Source organism: Rhea americana, unplaced genomic scaffold, assembly GCF_003343005.1.
Source record: "Rhea americana isolate MKP2758 unplaced genomic scaffold, rheAme1 scaffold_267, whole genome shotgun sequence".
NCBI lineage: Eukaryota > Metazoa > Chordata > Aves > Rheiformes > Rheidae > Rhea > Rhea americana.
The window spans coordinates 1130605-1145237 of NW_028186387.1; positions in this window are offsets into that span (position 1 = coordinate 1130605).

Consider the following 14633-nt stretch of genomic DNA (forward strand, 5'->3'; position numbering starts at 1 on the left):
CGGGTCGCCGCGCTGCCGTCGTGAGCCGCCGTTCGCCCAGCGGAGGCCGGCCGCTGGCAGGATCCCCTTTCCTAAAGCTGCCCCTTCCGCTGATTCGCTTCTGCCGACGCGGACCTGCTCCCGGGTTTGGGCTTTTTTAACTCTCAGCCACGTACGCGCTTGTAAGCGGCTTCTGCTGCGCTCGCCGGTCTCCGCGAGGGCCCAGAGCGCGCGGATGCTCGCGCGACGCCCGGGCGCCGCGTGAGCGAAGCTGCCCCTGCGGCGGCACACCCGAGACCTCGCGGCCGCCCGTTCTGCCCGAAGTTCAGCGGTGGCAAGTATTCTCGGTGGTACGGAGTCGTTTATCTCTGTAAATGATGTCACTGTAAATGGCCCAGATGAGCCGCTCTCCGTAACTGATGAAAAATGGTTCCCAAATACTATTTTTCTCCCCCTTTGCTGCCTGCTAGCATGCAAACACACTAATCAGAGCAGCTTCTACTTTTCCCTCTCATAAAAAGTAGCAGGAGCTACTGTGGAGGTGAAATTGTAAGTGCCTCATGCGCTAAGCAGAAAAAAAATATTTTTGACAGGAAACCTGAGGAAATGTGAGTGTATCATTATGTCTATAAAGAGAATAAGTAGAAAGACGTCATACAAACATACTTGGAAGCAAGTTACAAGGAAATGTATTAGCTGAAGAAAATACAGGGCCTTGGCTGGAACAGAAGTCCTCGCGTACTTGGTTGCTCTTTAAGACATACTTCAGTAGTAAATCATCTAAGTACATACAAAGGCTGCTTTAAATTACATGTATGCTGATTGCGTATCTAAATTCAAAGCACAGTCACTGAAATAAGGCTCAAAAAGGCCTTGAGGGGGCATATGATCCGTTTTTCTGCTCTAAGACAGGATCAGTTCTACATAAATGACTCCTGACAGGTACTTGTCTAATTTCTTTTTTAAAATCCGTAACTTCTCCAAGTAATTCATTCCAGGACTTAGCGCTCTTTGTCATCGGAAAAGTGCATTTTAATTTCTCGTTGAGATGTGAAGTCCTTGTCCAGTTTGCCTCAGCAGCCTCCATGGCCTGGGCCCAGGTTACAGGCAGCAAAAGGGGACTTACGCCGCACGGTCACCAGCTGCAGCCCCAAGTCATTTTACTGAGGAAGAGAGAGACCCAGGAGGGTGAAACAGGTCAGCGTCCCAGCATCTCTACAGCTTAGGCAAATACAGCTCATTTCATATGTCTATTAAATGAAAATATGGAAAAAATCCAGATAGATGTTCTGTTCTAGACAGGGTAAGGATTTTATCTTTTTATTGTCAAACTTAAAGGATCCAGTTTGTAATTACAGTGTTTTCGCTTGTCCTTAACAACATTAAATTTCACTATCCAGAAGGCATCTGTGCCACTACTTGCTTCCATTTCTCTTTGTGATTAAAAAAACAGTTTTGATGGTCAAAGTAATTGTGTTCATCCAGAGACACTTGGAAGTTTCCTGTACAGCTTTTCCTTGTGGCTGTCTAAATGGAGATAATTACAAAATCAGAAAGGCAAGCAGGATTAAATCTCTCAGCCATCTGTATGTTTCCATCTCCATTGCAGATGGTGAATGTCACCATGTTATTTAAATCATTCTTTTTTTCTAAGAATGTTTGGCATAGATTACACTATTACTTCTAATGTAGTAAGACAAAATATTAGATATTAATAGATCTTTCAGCAAACAGAGTTTTAAACCATGGAAAACATCTTCAGCCAGACTGAATAAATGTAATTCATCCTTGTGAACAGATCGCTGGGCTACTCACAACACAGTTGCATTCTCTAACAGTCTATGAAGTGCTTCTTTCCAGCTGGCAAAGATGAGAGTAACTTTAAATTGATTGAAGGCTTTCTCTGTCTCTTTCTCACACACAAACATGCACACACAAACACTCAAAATTCTGCCTCTCTTTTCAATTTCAATTGAATCAGATTAATAATTGTTTTCCTGGTTACCCATTTAGTTTCCAGGATAAGCAATAGTGGTTGTTGAAGCATAAATAACAACTGAAAACTTGGTTGACACTCTTCAGCTTGTTATCAAAGTGCTTCACTAAATACTATGCAGAGAAAAGGTATTATCTTGTCATAAATTTTGTAGCAAAGGAGATATTACCACTGAAGCTGTCTGCAGCATGTCTGTGCTCTCAAGTGCAATTTTATGCCATTATCTATGCCCCTGTCTCATGTCCTAAAAAATGAAATCAAGATAAAAAAAAAAAAAGAGGTAAAGAAACGGGATCTCTGCAAAAGATGTAGAGTGAGATACACCCGAATATATTTGGTTAAACCTCATTTGCTATTGAATGCTTCTGTAACATTTCCCCAGAGGACAGGCCATGGGTAAAACAGACATTAGAGTGTGCTGTATATATCTCACAGAGCAAACATGCTAGRCGATAAGCCTGCTGACAGTTGCCGTTAATCGGAAAAGCAGTTCCACAGAGCAAAAGGGTTGCTATCTGTGGGTTATAGGAGAGGAGCAGGAGCCCAAACTGAGCTTTTCCACAAACTCACTGTGACCTTAGATAAGATAAGCCCTTTCTGTCTCTCTTGTCCCTCCTGCTGAGTTGTGAAACTGGGATAGTGTTCCTGAGGCTTAATACTATAAAAGTAGGTCTAAGATGACACCATGTAAACTATTCTGAGAAAAGCTTTGATGTCACTAAAGTTTGCCCCAATTTTTAAGCTGTAAGCAAAGAGAGAGTTAGCTTCAACCAAATTAGGGAGCAGCACCATAATATTGCTTGGTCCTAGGACATCATGCTGCTGACTCACCACTGTCTCAGCTGCTCCATGACATAGAGGCAGGCTGGGTCTTTATCTGGGGGCTACGCTGACTGAGGGAACACTTAAGAGGAGAGGCAGAGGGGGGCCAGGGAAGGAAAAGCAAAGAACAAAGCACCCCTAAAACACCCCTTTCAAACACTATAAAAAGAAATAGTGTTGTGATTTCTTTATCTTCAGGTAGAAGTGCAGGGATCTTTTTCTTTCTCGTCCTAGAATACCTGCTAAAATCAGAAGAGAAAGAACTGGTCAAAGAAACATTCAGTTTCTGCATGTACTGTTAATGCCATCATGGCAGTCACTACAATGACTTGGACACGTACACATGTTATCCACAACAGGCTTAATGCTTCCTGCTTTGCCTGTCATCTGGAGCTCTTCTGCAGCGGCACTGCCTTTACTCTGGCAGTTGTACAGAACTTGCTAACAAGTTATAGCTAAGGCAGCAGTTAGTGATAATTTATTTGATAAGTACAGGAAGAAAACCAAATCTCATTCCTTTTAAGTATTAACTTCTCTCTTATCTTTAGCTTTGCTATATTTGGGGTCAAGATCTCTCTAGAAGTATAACCATTAGCCAGGAAAGAGGACATGTCAGCCTGTATTATCTATGAAGAGCAAAAATTCCATAAGCAAGTCATAAGAAAAGGGCAGGCCAAACTCTGACTAAAGACTGTAAACCAAACCTTTTCCTACAGACTGTGTTGTGTCACGTGGCAGTTTCATATTTGCATCAGCAGTTCATATGGGAAAGCAAGGGGGGGAAATCTAATAATATCCCTTGGATAGTAAATACTCTGTCCTTCTCTTTCCCAGTTGTTCTATAAATGAGCCAGCTTTCATCTGCTTTTTATGCAGCTTGAAAAAACATTTGTCATGCCAATTGGAAAGTACCCCAAGTCACTGTGTTTTTCAGACTCAGGCAAAACAAAGTCAAGAGGATGAGTTGGAGCCGCAGATTCATAATGTTATATATTCATTTTTGGCATACAAAGAGAGATTGCTTTTGTTTGGTTACAAAAAAAAGCTCTACTCTTCAGTCTTTCAAAATTCGATTAAGTGTAACTTACTTCTACATTTACTGCTAATCAGAAAAGAAGGAGACTCTGGGTGATGACATTCATATGTTCTCATAAATTGTAATAAAGACACCAGACTGACATTTCTAGGGAAAGAAAAAGTCACCTAGTCTTCCTCTGATATTAATTGCAAAACTGGTAGTCCTATTTATTTTCAGATACTTTACAATATTCCCGTAAGACTCTTCAAGTCTATTAGTAATGTGGCTATCCCAAAATTGAGTGGCAATAGGAGACTATTTGCCACAGCAATTAGAGGTTGAATTCTCTCCAGTACTGAATACTTGTTATTGCAACACAAAAATACAGTAGCTGAATGACAAAATCATTGACCTTTACAGAGATTTTGTGTACTACTTTCTTCTTCCTACCAAGAGCAGGGTCTGTGTTAGTCATCATGACCTACATAAAAATTAGGGATCAATGATATGCTTAAGGAGGATGGAAACTTCTCTACTGAAGCAAAATAAAGTATTTGGGGGAAGTTTGTTAGTATTTTAAAGGGTCTTAAAAAGAGTACACACAACCAGACCGCTTAATCATTGCATTTTCTGCAGACTCAAAACTAGGGAGATCACTATATATCTCTGATGAAGAGCCCGTATCTGAAAATGCATTTTCTACCTACAGGCTTTGGGACATAGGCTTGTCAAATCACAAAACCACAAATGTTTGGTGCAACTATTTGTTGGCTTTCAGAAAGTTTTCTTTAAGTATTGTTTAGAAATAAAATATGAAGATACTGGCAAAGTGAAACTGTTCTTTAAATTTAATTGTCCCTGCTTTAATCTGAAAATATAGGTAGAAAAGTCTCATTGTAGATGAGATCCCAGCACAATATCTAGGAAAGAGGGAAAACATACTTGAACTTCGTACCTTCATGAAAAGTGTATCTACATCTAAAAGAGAAGGGCCTTCCTTTTTCTTGCAGAATTCTACCTACCAAGGCAAAGTTCTGCTTAGTTTTTCTGGGGGAAAAGCAAATGGGGAATAAAGGAATCATCATAGATTGCAACTTCTCGAGTTTCTGAAAATGCTTATAAAACAAGTAAGATGGCAGGAACACAAAAGGCAGTTTCTTCGTATCACTTAATGCGTGGGGTCCTGCCTGTGATGAAGGGTACAATACAGAAGCAGGCAAAGTAGCCGAAGGAAAAAATATATAAAAGCTATTACACTTTACCTTAATCATCAGTGCATGGTGGAAAATGGTTAAATATAGAAAGCATTGCTAACAAAAAGAAGCTTAGAGACGTGTGTGTATTAGAAGCATGAAAAGACAGATAGGTAATATTAACTTGATTTTGTGCCTGAGGAAAAATAACTACATCTTGAAAATCAGGGAAGCAGAAATAACCTACTTTGTCTTTAGAGTCTTTTTTTTTCCCTTTGTATAAAAAACCTGCCCATTTATGATAACTTCAGTGCTTCATTGTAGGCTACTAAGAAAAGGAAATACTGCATATTAGATGTGTTTTTCTACTGGTCTCTGAATTACAGATTTGTCCAGCACAGACTTTCTCAACCAGCTATTCTTCCAAACCTTGGAAGTTCAGGCTTTCTTCTAAGCATTTCTTTTGTTCAAAACACTCAACTCTTGCTTATACTAAGTCCTTCTGCACTGATGATTCTAAAAATAACTGTACATAAAATAAGCCCTTGTACCTATAATAAATATTAAATGCATGCTATCACAATCTTTTGACATGTTTTAAACTGGTAGTCTACCATTCCAAGGAACGTATGGCTAAGATGCATTTTAGAATATTACCCCCAAAGAAACCTGGACAAGGCTGTGAACTAACACATGACATACCAAACAGCTACCATCCTTAGACTGCTTTGCTGACCACATTAGGAAAACATCCTTTAGAGTTGCCTAAGAGTCAGAGCAATTGGTCTTTGTGACACACACAGTACTTCTCCCAAAACCTCAGGGCTCCGGGAGTAGTATATAAAGAAGAAAACTGAAACTAATTAAACATGTTCAAACACAGAAAAATTCCATAGCAGAATCTGAGCAAGAAATCATTTTTTGTCTTACGGCTTTAAAATCAGTCAGTTATAACCTTTAAATTGGCAGGTAGGAAGAGTCCATGCAGAAATACAAGCCTTACCTAGAAAAAGGTATATAAGCAAACAAACAAACAGCAAAGCAAAACCCCGCAAAGGGCAGAAACCTACTTTGGGGGAGCAGGGCCCACCTGACAGCAGTGCATATGAAGGTCCCTGAACCACAAGCTGTAGATAGCTAGATGTTTCAAACTTGTCACGTAACAGAAGCTTCACGGGCCCAGTCCCTGAAAGCAGAGATACTGCCACCCATCCCAGCAGTGACAGAGCCTGTCAGAACCTGCAGGCACAGTTCTTCYAGACTTTCATACTGCTAACCGAGCACTCTCTCCACAAAGAGATGGATGCAGGTAACACATGGCTACTGTCCCTTTCTGCTAATGAGCTACTCCTGCACGTGATGCCTGTTTTGCATTCTTGGAGAGKACACAAAAGACACGAGAAGAATTTGAGATTTAAATAATCTAAGTCTTTAGGAACTAAATGATCATTACTGCTTACTCCTGCACAAGACTTTTTTTAATGCTGTGTACATTTTTTGTTCAAATCCATTTAATATAACTAGTGTGTTTATAATGTTATACAGTTACATAAATGAAGTATCCCAATTAATAATTGTCTTAATAATACAATACTGTGTGCATTAACATAGTACTTAGATCCAGGTAAGTGTGTTTAGACTTCCTTCCAGTCTCTCAAAACAAAACAAGGGAGTGTCTTAAAAGTTAAGCTGAAGGTAGAGTGATATGACTGCCAGTTTCACATCACTGGCAGGCTAATTGAGAAGGTATGTATTGAAGCTTAGCAGGGCGGTTACTGAAATTAGATCTTGGACCATGAAAGGGAAAAAAACCCCAAGATTTCTCAGCAGTATTTCTCAAGATCCATTCGGCATTTTATTCAATAAAGCCCATTGTTTCTATGCAACTGAACTGCAAAGTCATTACCAGTTTTTCTGCTGGATGGCATGAGACGTTAAGTGACTAAGATATCCCAGGCAAGACAGGATGTTGTTGCTAACATCTGGTGGTTTTGTCAAGCCTTTTAGAAATAATTTATTGCTTTATCTTTTTTATTTTCTTGTTGATGGATGGCAATAATGACTGTGAAAGTATTTTTCAGGGGCCTTATTAAAACCTCATGAATCAAAAAAGAGATTAAGTTTAATAAAATCCTTTCTATCTAAAAAATGTAGCTTTCCCATAATATAAAGCTGAGATAATCTAAGCATCAAAATAACAAARTAACAGGTAACCTGTGTAACAGCAAAAACTAAGGTTACAGAGTCATTGGACATCTTCCTCAAAGAAAACAAACAATTTACACCATTATTCACAGTCCTGTGCTGAGTGCTGCATACAGGGCTCCATAAAGAGTTCCCATAAATTCTTTAGGAATCGTCTTGTAGGCACAAACTTATGAAAAATCCCCTTGAAATCAAGGGTGAAATCAAGCCAGGCCATCTTGTAACAGGCAGGCTGTAACCAACAGTGTCAACCCAAAGTAGAAAAAGACATTTCTGCCATAGAAACTCTTAGCAACAATAAGCATGGTGCTGCATGTTGACTTCGATCTCCATGTGAAAATGACTACTGCTGAATTAACAGTAGAAGATTTTATCCTAGGAGGAGGTTAAACTTAAGAACTAAATTAGATAATACATTACTGCTTACTGCAGGAAAGGAAACACGCATTTGTTAACAAACCTGAAGATGACTAGAAATGGGATAGCGACCACTCAGAGCATGAGCAGACTGTTGAAATACATAACTGAACAATGTGAATAGGAAGACTATGTTTTTGACAAGACAGAGCCTCATCAAGAGAGGATTTTTGAGCTATAGTCACACTGAAAATGAACACTCACAAACATGCATGCATGCGTGCGAAGGAAAATGATAAGCCACAGCTTTATAAAGGAGGAACTTTAACACAATTTACAGGATGTTTCCAAATTTGTTGACCAGCTGAGTCAAATTATGCATACATAGAAGCAATATTTTGCTGAATGCATTGTGTTGTGGCTACTGGAAAAAACAGCTTCAGCAACTTGGCCATGGGAGACAGCCGGAGGTAAGAGGGAAAGAAAGATCTGGTTAAAAATGCTGAGAAATCAGTTAGTGACATACTCCTTGGTTGGCTCTAAACCTGCCCATTTCCATTTTTTCATCCATGTTTAACTGACAGCTCTCAATACCAAAGCAGAAAAACCCAACTTGTAACATCCCCAAAACATAGATCCACAGTGCAGAGATTAAAATAGGGAGMTACAGAAACATTTCTTCTCAGATCTTCAACAGAACCACAGGATTCCCAGTACTGAACAGAAGAATTATTCTAATTTCTTTAACTTTCAAGATGGCCTTAAAAGTCAGTATTTGTTGCAAGAACATATTTTTTTAAAATATCTATGTTTAATTTCTAGAGGCAGTGATCTTTACTAACAACAGTGTCAGTAAAACACTCTGTAGATGTGTGCAATGTAGGAACAGAAACTGTATAAAACCAGAGAGCTGCAAATCTTCAGCATTATCTGATATTCTTGGAAATTACAAAATTTCCAAGCATGGAATCACATTGCTTTTTAGACTGAGATAAGCCCTGGGGGGAGGGGGAGTCAATAAAAATGATTATAGACTCATCCTCCAAGTAATGTGTGCATATATGGGAACAGTCAAACCTGAAAAAAGGTGTTTGACGGGCCAGTGAGTGAAATCTTTGAGAAAAGGGGTCAGGTATCATAGAAGACGTGCCTTTACTTTTCAATCAGATCAATATTCTCACAAAGTTCTTTTCTCATCAAACTGGGGAGCACTGACACATTTGCAATAAAAGCTCTCTCTAAACTCTTATCAAGTATAAATACTAGGTATACTTGAAGCAGATTTGAAACAAAAAAAATGATATCTAGAAGTATTACCTTGGTAAACTAACTTTAAGACTAAGCAGGAAATACTAAGAGGTATGAATGATCACTGACCTGAGACTAAAATACTGCCCTCCTCCCAAAAGCACTTACAGTATTGAGCAACTAACATTCTCCTTCTCAAAGCTGAGTACATACTGATTCTGATCATCTGTCTCATGAGGCAGATATTCTTCCTATAGCTGATTTCATTTTCTAGACTCAAAAAGAATCGTTTTGTACTGTACGAAGCCTGAGTCTAGTCTACGTTACATATAACCAATGTTGACTYTGAATTGAAGAAAATTACAGCTCCAGATCTGTTTCTGTCTCTGGGTCCAAGAACTCTGAGTTTAAGAGTGGGTCTAACGATAACTTGTCAAATTGAACAAACTTTTCAGGAAGAGTTTAGATTAACTCTTGAATATCAAAAATCAAATTTGTTTAAATGTGTAAACTCCTTGACACAAAGACTTATGCAGGCGTAGGAGGGGCCTTGGTCATTTAAAGTGTGAAATCACTACCCCCCCCCCCAAAAAAAAAAAAAAAAAAAAAAAGTCCTAATCTTAATGGATACTTTAATGTAGCTTGTTTTTTTGCAATATCCAAGCAGAGGTTATGGTCAACAGCAAAAGCATTTGGCTGGAAACAATCCCTGCAACGATCCATTTCCCCATACTTTGAGACCTCTTTTGCTGTCTGCTCCAGCCCCATGTTTCCTGACACCCATTTATGGGTGATTTTAATGTCTTTCTTTTAGACACGCTTGTACTCACCTGTTACACTTTGAAGATCACAATGTCAGATGTCTGAGGCCACTTAGGAAAATGCAAGGAGTTTTTTTTTTTTTTTTTGTAATTAAACATAGATTATCTTATTTCAACTCTGTAAAAGGGTTGCTGGAGTATAAAATAATCCTTTGGGACAAATATAACATATATGAGATTGTCATCTGTTGGCAAACACATTAGTTACTGCTCCGTTTCAGTTTGGAAGAAACGGAACAAATTCAAGACACACAATTATTTAGGAAAAAACAGTAACTTGTGATTATATTAAAGAGGATATGAGAACAGCAGACAAGAATTAGAGGTGGGATTTTATTTTTGGTTAGGGGAAAAGGGAAGGACAAGACTTCTCCTCTCCAACTACACTTCCTTAGGCAGACATGGCCAGAGAAAAGATGCAGGATTTTGGCCATGAAAGCTAGTATATTCTCCAGAAGGCTCAAATATTTAGGTATGAAATACAAAATCAAAAGTCACACCAGGGGATTCTAAATCTAGCCTTCAGAGAATAAGCATTTTGCTCAAAGCTGCAATTTATTCTAGCATGAATTAGATTTTTTTTCCCCCCCAACCATAAATATTCAGTCAGGGATCAGTGATAGCATTGTTTCCACTAGACCTATTCCGTGTTCTAGTTCTAGACATGAGATACAGGCAGTTATTTGGAACATGGATGAAACCAGATTCTTCAAGATCTACTAAAGCTGAGTGACTGAAATTATTGCTAAAACAGTGAAATTCTTGTCAGATCTGCTGAGTTTCAGAACAGAAAGGAGCATTGCAGTCCCCTCGTCATCCACATGCTTAGACTTCTGCCTACTTACCATCAATCCTAAATTGTGGATGTAAGAAAAAGGGGGTCTAAATTAGCATGGTGTAACAAACAGAAGGACAAGCAGAACAGGATGAAAAAACAGCAATTAACAAGAAGTCTGAGAAAGATTAAGGCTAAAAGCAGATCATCTTATTCAGCTCCTGTTTAAATTTTTTTGAATCCTCTGTGCAAGTGATACTAGTTCTAAGGCTACAAGTCAGTACAAACTGGTAGAAGAGAAGACATAAGAGAATTCTCTTTAATGAGCCTCCAGTGCTTGAGGTAACTCATCTCTACCTCAAAGAATGAAACAGTCTTCAGTTGCTGTATTGGTTCAGGGTTGTAGCATAGATTTGCATTCTACTGAAAACAAAAATTTCTACACTGTTCTAGGGAACAGGGTGATGCTGAACTTCAACTGTTGTTGAAGATGTACATTACTCCTAAAATTTACTTGATATAAAAAGCTTTGTTTAGATGGCCATRTATGCTAAGGGAAAAAGGAAAAAAATGAAAATGAGACATATTAGCTGTAAAATTATAAGACAAGAAAAATCCAAAGCAACAGACGAGAACACACAAAAATTTAAGAGAGTACAGATATAATGACATTTATTAAAAGGCATGCTACAACAACTAGAGTGGTTAGGAAAAGAGTTAGGTATAGATACCAAGTAATCAGCAAATGTATTAATTTAAAAGAAATAGAATATATTGCAATATTCACAAGTTCAAATTAATCATGCACTACACAGTTAAAAAATAAGTTTTTTTAATATTCCATCTTCTTTTCATTTATATTATAAGTCATCTCAAAAGACATGGGATCCTTTTTTTCCAGTGACACAAGCTGTTTTACAAATGAAAGCTGGTACTGTTGCTTATCAAAATATACAAGACAATGTTTTTATATAAAAAAGTTTTATACTTTAACTTGTTCTCCAAAACCCCCTTTTCCAGGTAAAAAAAAAAAAAAAAAAAAAAAGAAAAGAAAAAAGATGTTACAAATATTTACAGCATTTTTTTGTGCTAGATGAACAGACTGAACGGTAGAAGAAAACAGACTTTTATGAATAGGTTATGTAAAAATGAGGAAATGTCAGCAATTCCTAGCTGAGCTATGTGCATCTTGAATACAGTACTAAAAGTAGTCCACTAGCCCCTTGCCTTATCTTGCACCATTTGGTTCACATTAAGATCCCATTTTCCATTAAGTGATCCATCCACCAACAGCAGACTCAAATAAAGGTAACTTTGCATCTTGAAGCATCCCTTCAAAAAGGAGCTTGAAGGAAAACAAATTTTCACAGAATGTCTCAGTAAAACCAGAATAGACAGTCTTTGGTCAGAACAATGTAATGAAATTCTGAGGCAAAAATCTGCTTAATTAGCATTTTTGACTTACGCTGCTGTGGTTCTGGGGTGAACTTCTGCAGAAAGTGGGTTAACATATCCAAAAGAATTACAATGTGCTTAAAATGGACTTAATACRTAGTGGCTAGATTCCCACTCATCATAAATCATGCAGTTTCCAAGAACTGAAAAACTGTTTTTAGTGGTGACATTCGTCTGTTAAGACGAGAATGTTCTTCACCTGTCAAGGACCTTCAGTTACAAAAGTATTTCATTTCTTGGGGACTGCTCCTGTTGCAACCATATTGCAATACAAAAACAAACAAACAAACAAACAAACAATCAAACAAAACAAAAAAAAAMCCCAATGATAAAGGCGTAGGGGACAATTAAAACTACACTGCAATAGATACAATTCACTGTACATGTCATGTCATCAGTCAGGGGGAGAACATTCACTTTTACCAATATCAATATACAATTTCCAGGAAAAAAAAGTATTTAAGACATCAATAGATATGAAAAAACCCTACATGTAAGACTAAAAGGCACATAAACTTTGGTCCCATTTTGTTCCTCCTCGCCATCACCTTTCCCCTCCGCCAATCTCTTTGATAAAGCCCTGAAATGAAATAGTTCAGAAATTTTCAGTTCTTTCTTGAAATAATTCACAATTCCTAAATGTTAGGATTTGTTTTGAAAATAGCTGGCCAACAAACTTGTATATAACAAACAAATCTTTGCAGGATAACTAAGATTCAACAGTTAATTTAAAGAAAAATTCTGTGCAATCTGAACCATTTCAGCACAACAGTATTTTTACTCTAGTTAACAACATACCAGGACAAAAAGTAAAGGCAAACAAAAATGGCTTCTTTTTTTTAAGCAGTTGCCCTCTCATTTAAAAAAAATATAGCAGTACACGCTAATAGTATTACAACGGTGAGTAATAGGTCCACATCCCTCAAGGAAAAATAAAACAAAAAAACAAACAACTCATCACTTTCTTAATTCTCAGCTCAGAAGTATCAAAGGAATACAATATATATGATTTCACAAGCTCCACTCTGGTGCAGTTCTTTCAACAATTTCTCCGTAAACACAGTTTTGTCATCTAAGATCAGAAGATGCCATACAGATAAATCTTCTCAGAAGGCTATCTCTGGAATATATTAAATACAAGAAGCCCCCACTCTATTGTGCACAGAAGTGCAATTGGTGGGACCAGCAGACAAGGCAATCAAGGCAAATTGTATTTTGTATTAATGTTTCAGAAAAAGGAATTGAGAGAAGTAAAAGATTTAGCATTATATAAAAGACCACAGGTCACTTGAAAAGGCACTAAGTTGTTCCTGGGTTACTAAGAGAGCCTTACTATGCTTTGAATCAAGGTAAAAACAGGGCTGGAGGTAACCCACAGCTGATGTGGACTTCCCAAATACACAGGCAGAAAACTCTGAATTCAAGACCAGTTAGAGGGAACAGCAGGAAGAGGAGAATTTTGTTCATTTGTTAGAATAATATAAGCAATTAGAACTTGTTCCCCCTACACTTAGATCAAAATAGGAAGAAGAATTTTACCCTCAAGCATTTCTGGTATCTGTAGTGAGGATTTAATCACTGAGATCATTAGCGCTTTATAGTACAAGTTCTGGGTCACACTAGGCACATTACCAGGTACTACATAAGTGATTTAAACAGAAATTAAGAATCTGTGTTAAAGAAGTTATGATTCTATCTTGATTACTTAATGGAACAGTACAGAGAAGATGAAGACACTCTTGGGGAGTTGCAGATACAACTCTTAAGGAGCTGCAAAGTAATAGGAGAAGCCTAATTATATATTAGTGAAAAAAATCCACAATAAGGGCACTTGAACATTGCAACAGTTGCTAACAGAGGTTGTGAAATCTTCATTCTTGGAAATATCCCAAACTTGACTAGGCAGTTCTCCGAATAACTGCTCTAAGGTGGTCCTTCTTGGAGTGGGAGGCAGGACTAAGACATCCAGAGGTTCCTACATGACCTACATCATTGTGACACTCTGTTGAACAATCATGGTCTTTACCAAGTCCTGCTCTTTCCATAGGTATCAAGAGGTCTGCTCATATTAGGTTTTGAGAATCAAAAACTAAGACGCAACTGTGCCTTTGCAGCCAGGCACTAACGAGTCAAGTGCAAAGTATAAGAATTACTTCTTTTTATCCTGATCCCTTGTAACAGTGCATTACAATAAACAAGAAGTTATCATTTTTAATTATTCAAGGCAGAACACTGAATGAGATAAACCAGCCTTAACTAGGACAATTGTTCTGTTAAGCAAACATTARGATGTACTGCTTTTTTTTTAAGCTTGTCTGCACCTCTTGAAAAAGTAGATCTCCCTAAGGGACAGTATCACTAAGATGTATACAAATCTAAAAGTAAGTTGACAAGGATAATTCAATTACAGAACTACAACAAAAGAGAATTACAAGAAGATACAGGATAAATGTAACGCAAACCCAAAAGCACACAGAAGATCATAAACATCTACCATATTGTTTTTTCTTAAATTAAAAAGATCATAAATCTCTGTCAACTTATACTGTAGACCTCCACAATTCAAATTGCAAATTATCAATACTCTAAAACTGGAAAACTACTTCCTTCTCTAGAATGCCAGATGCTTTCACCCCTTTAAATTTTTTCAAGCATTCCCACCTTCTGCTATCAGAATCAATAAATTAAAATGTATGTAACACACATGCTTGTACGCCAATATGGCATCTTAGTACACACGCACTGCTCCTGGTATTATATATGC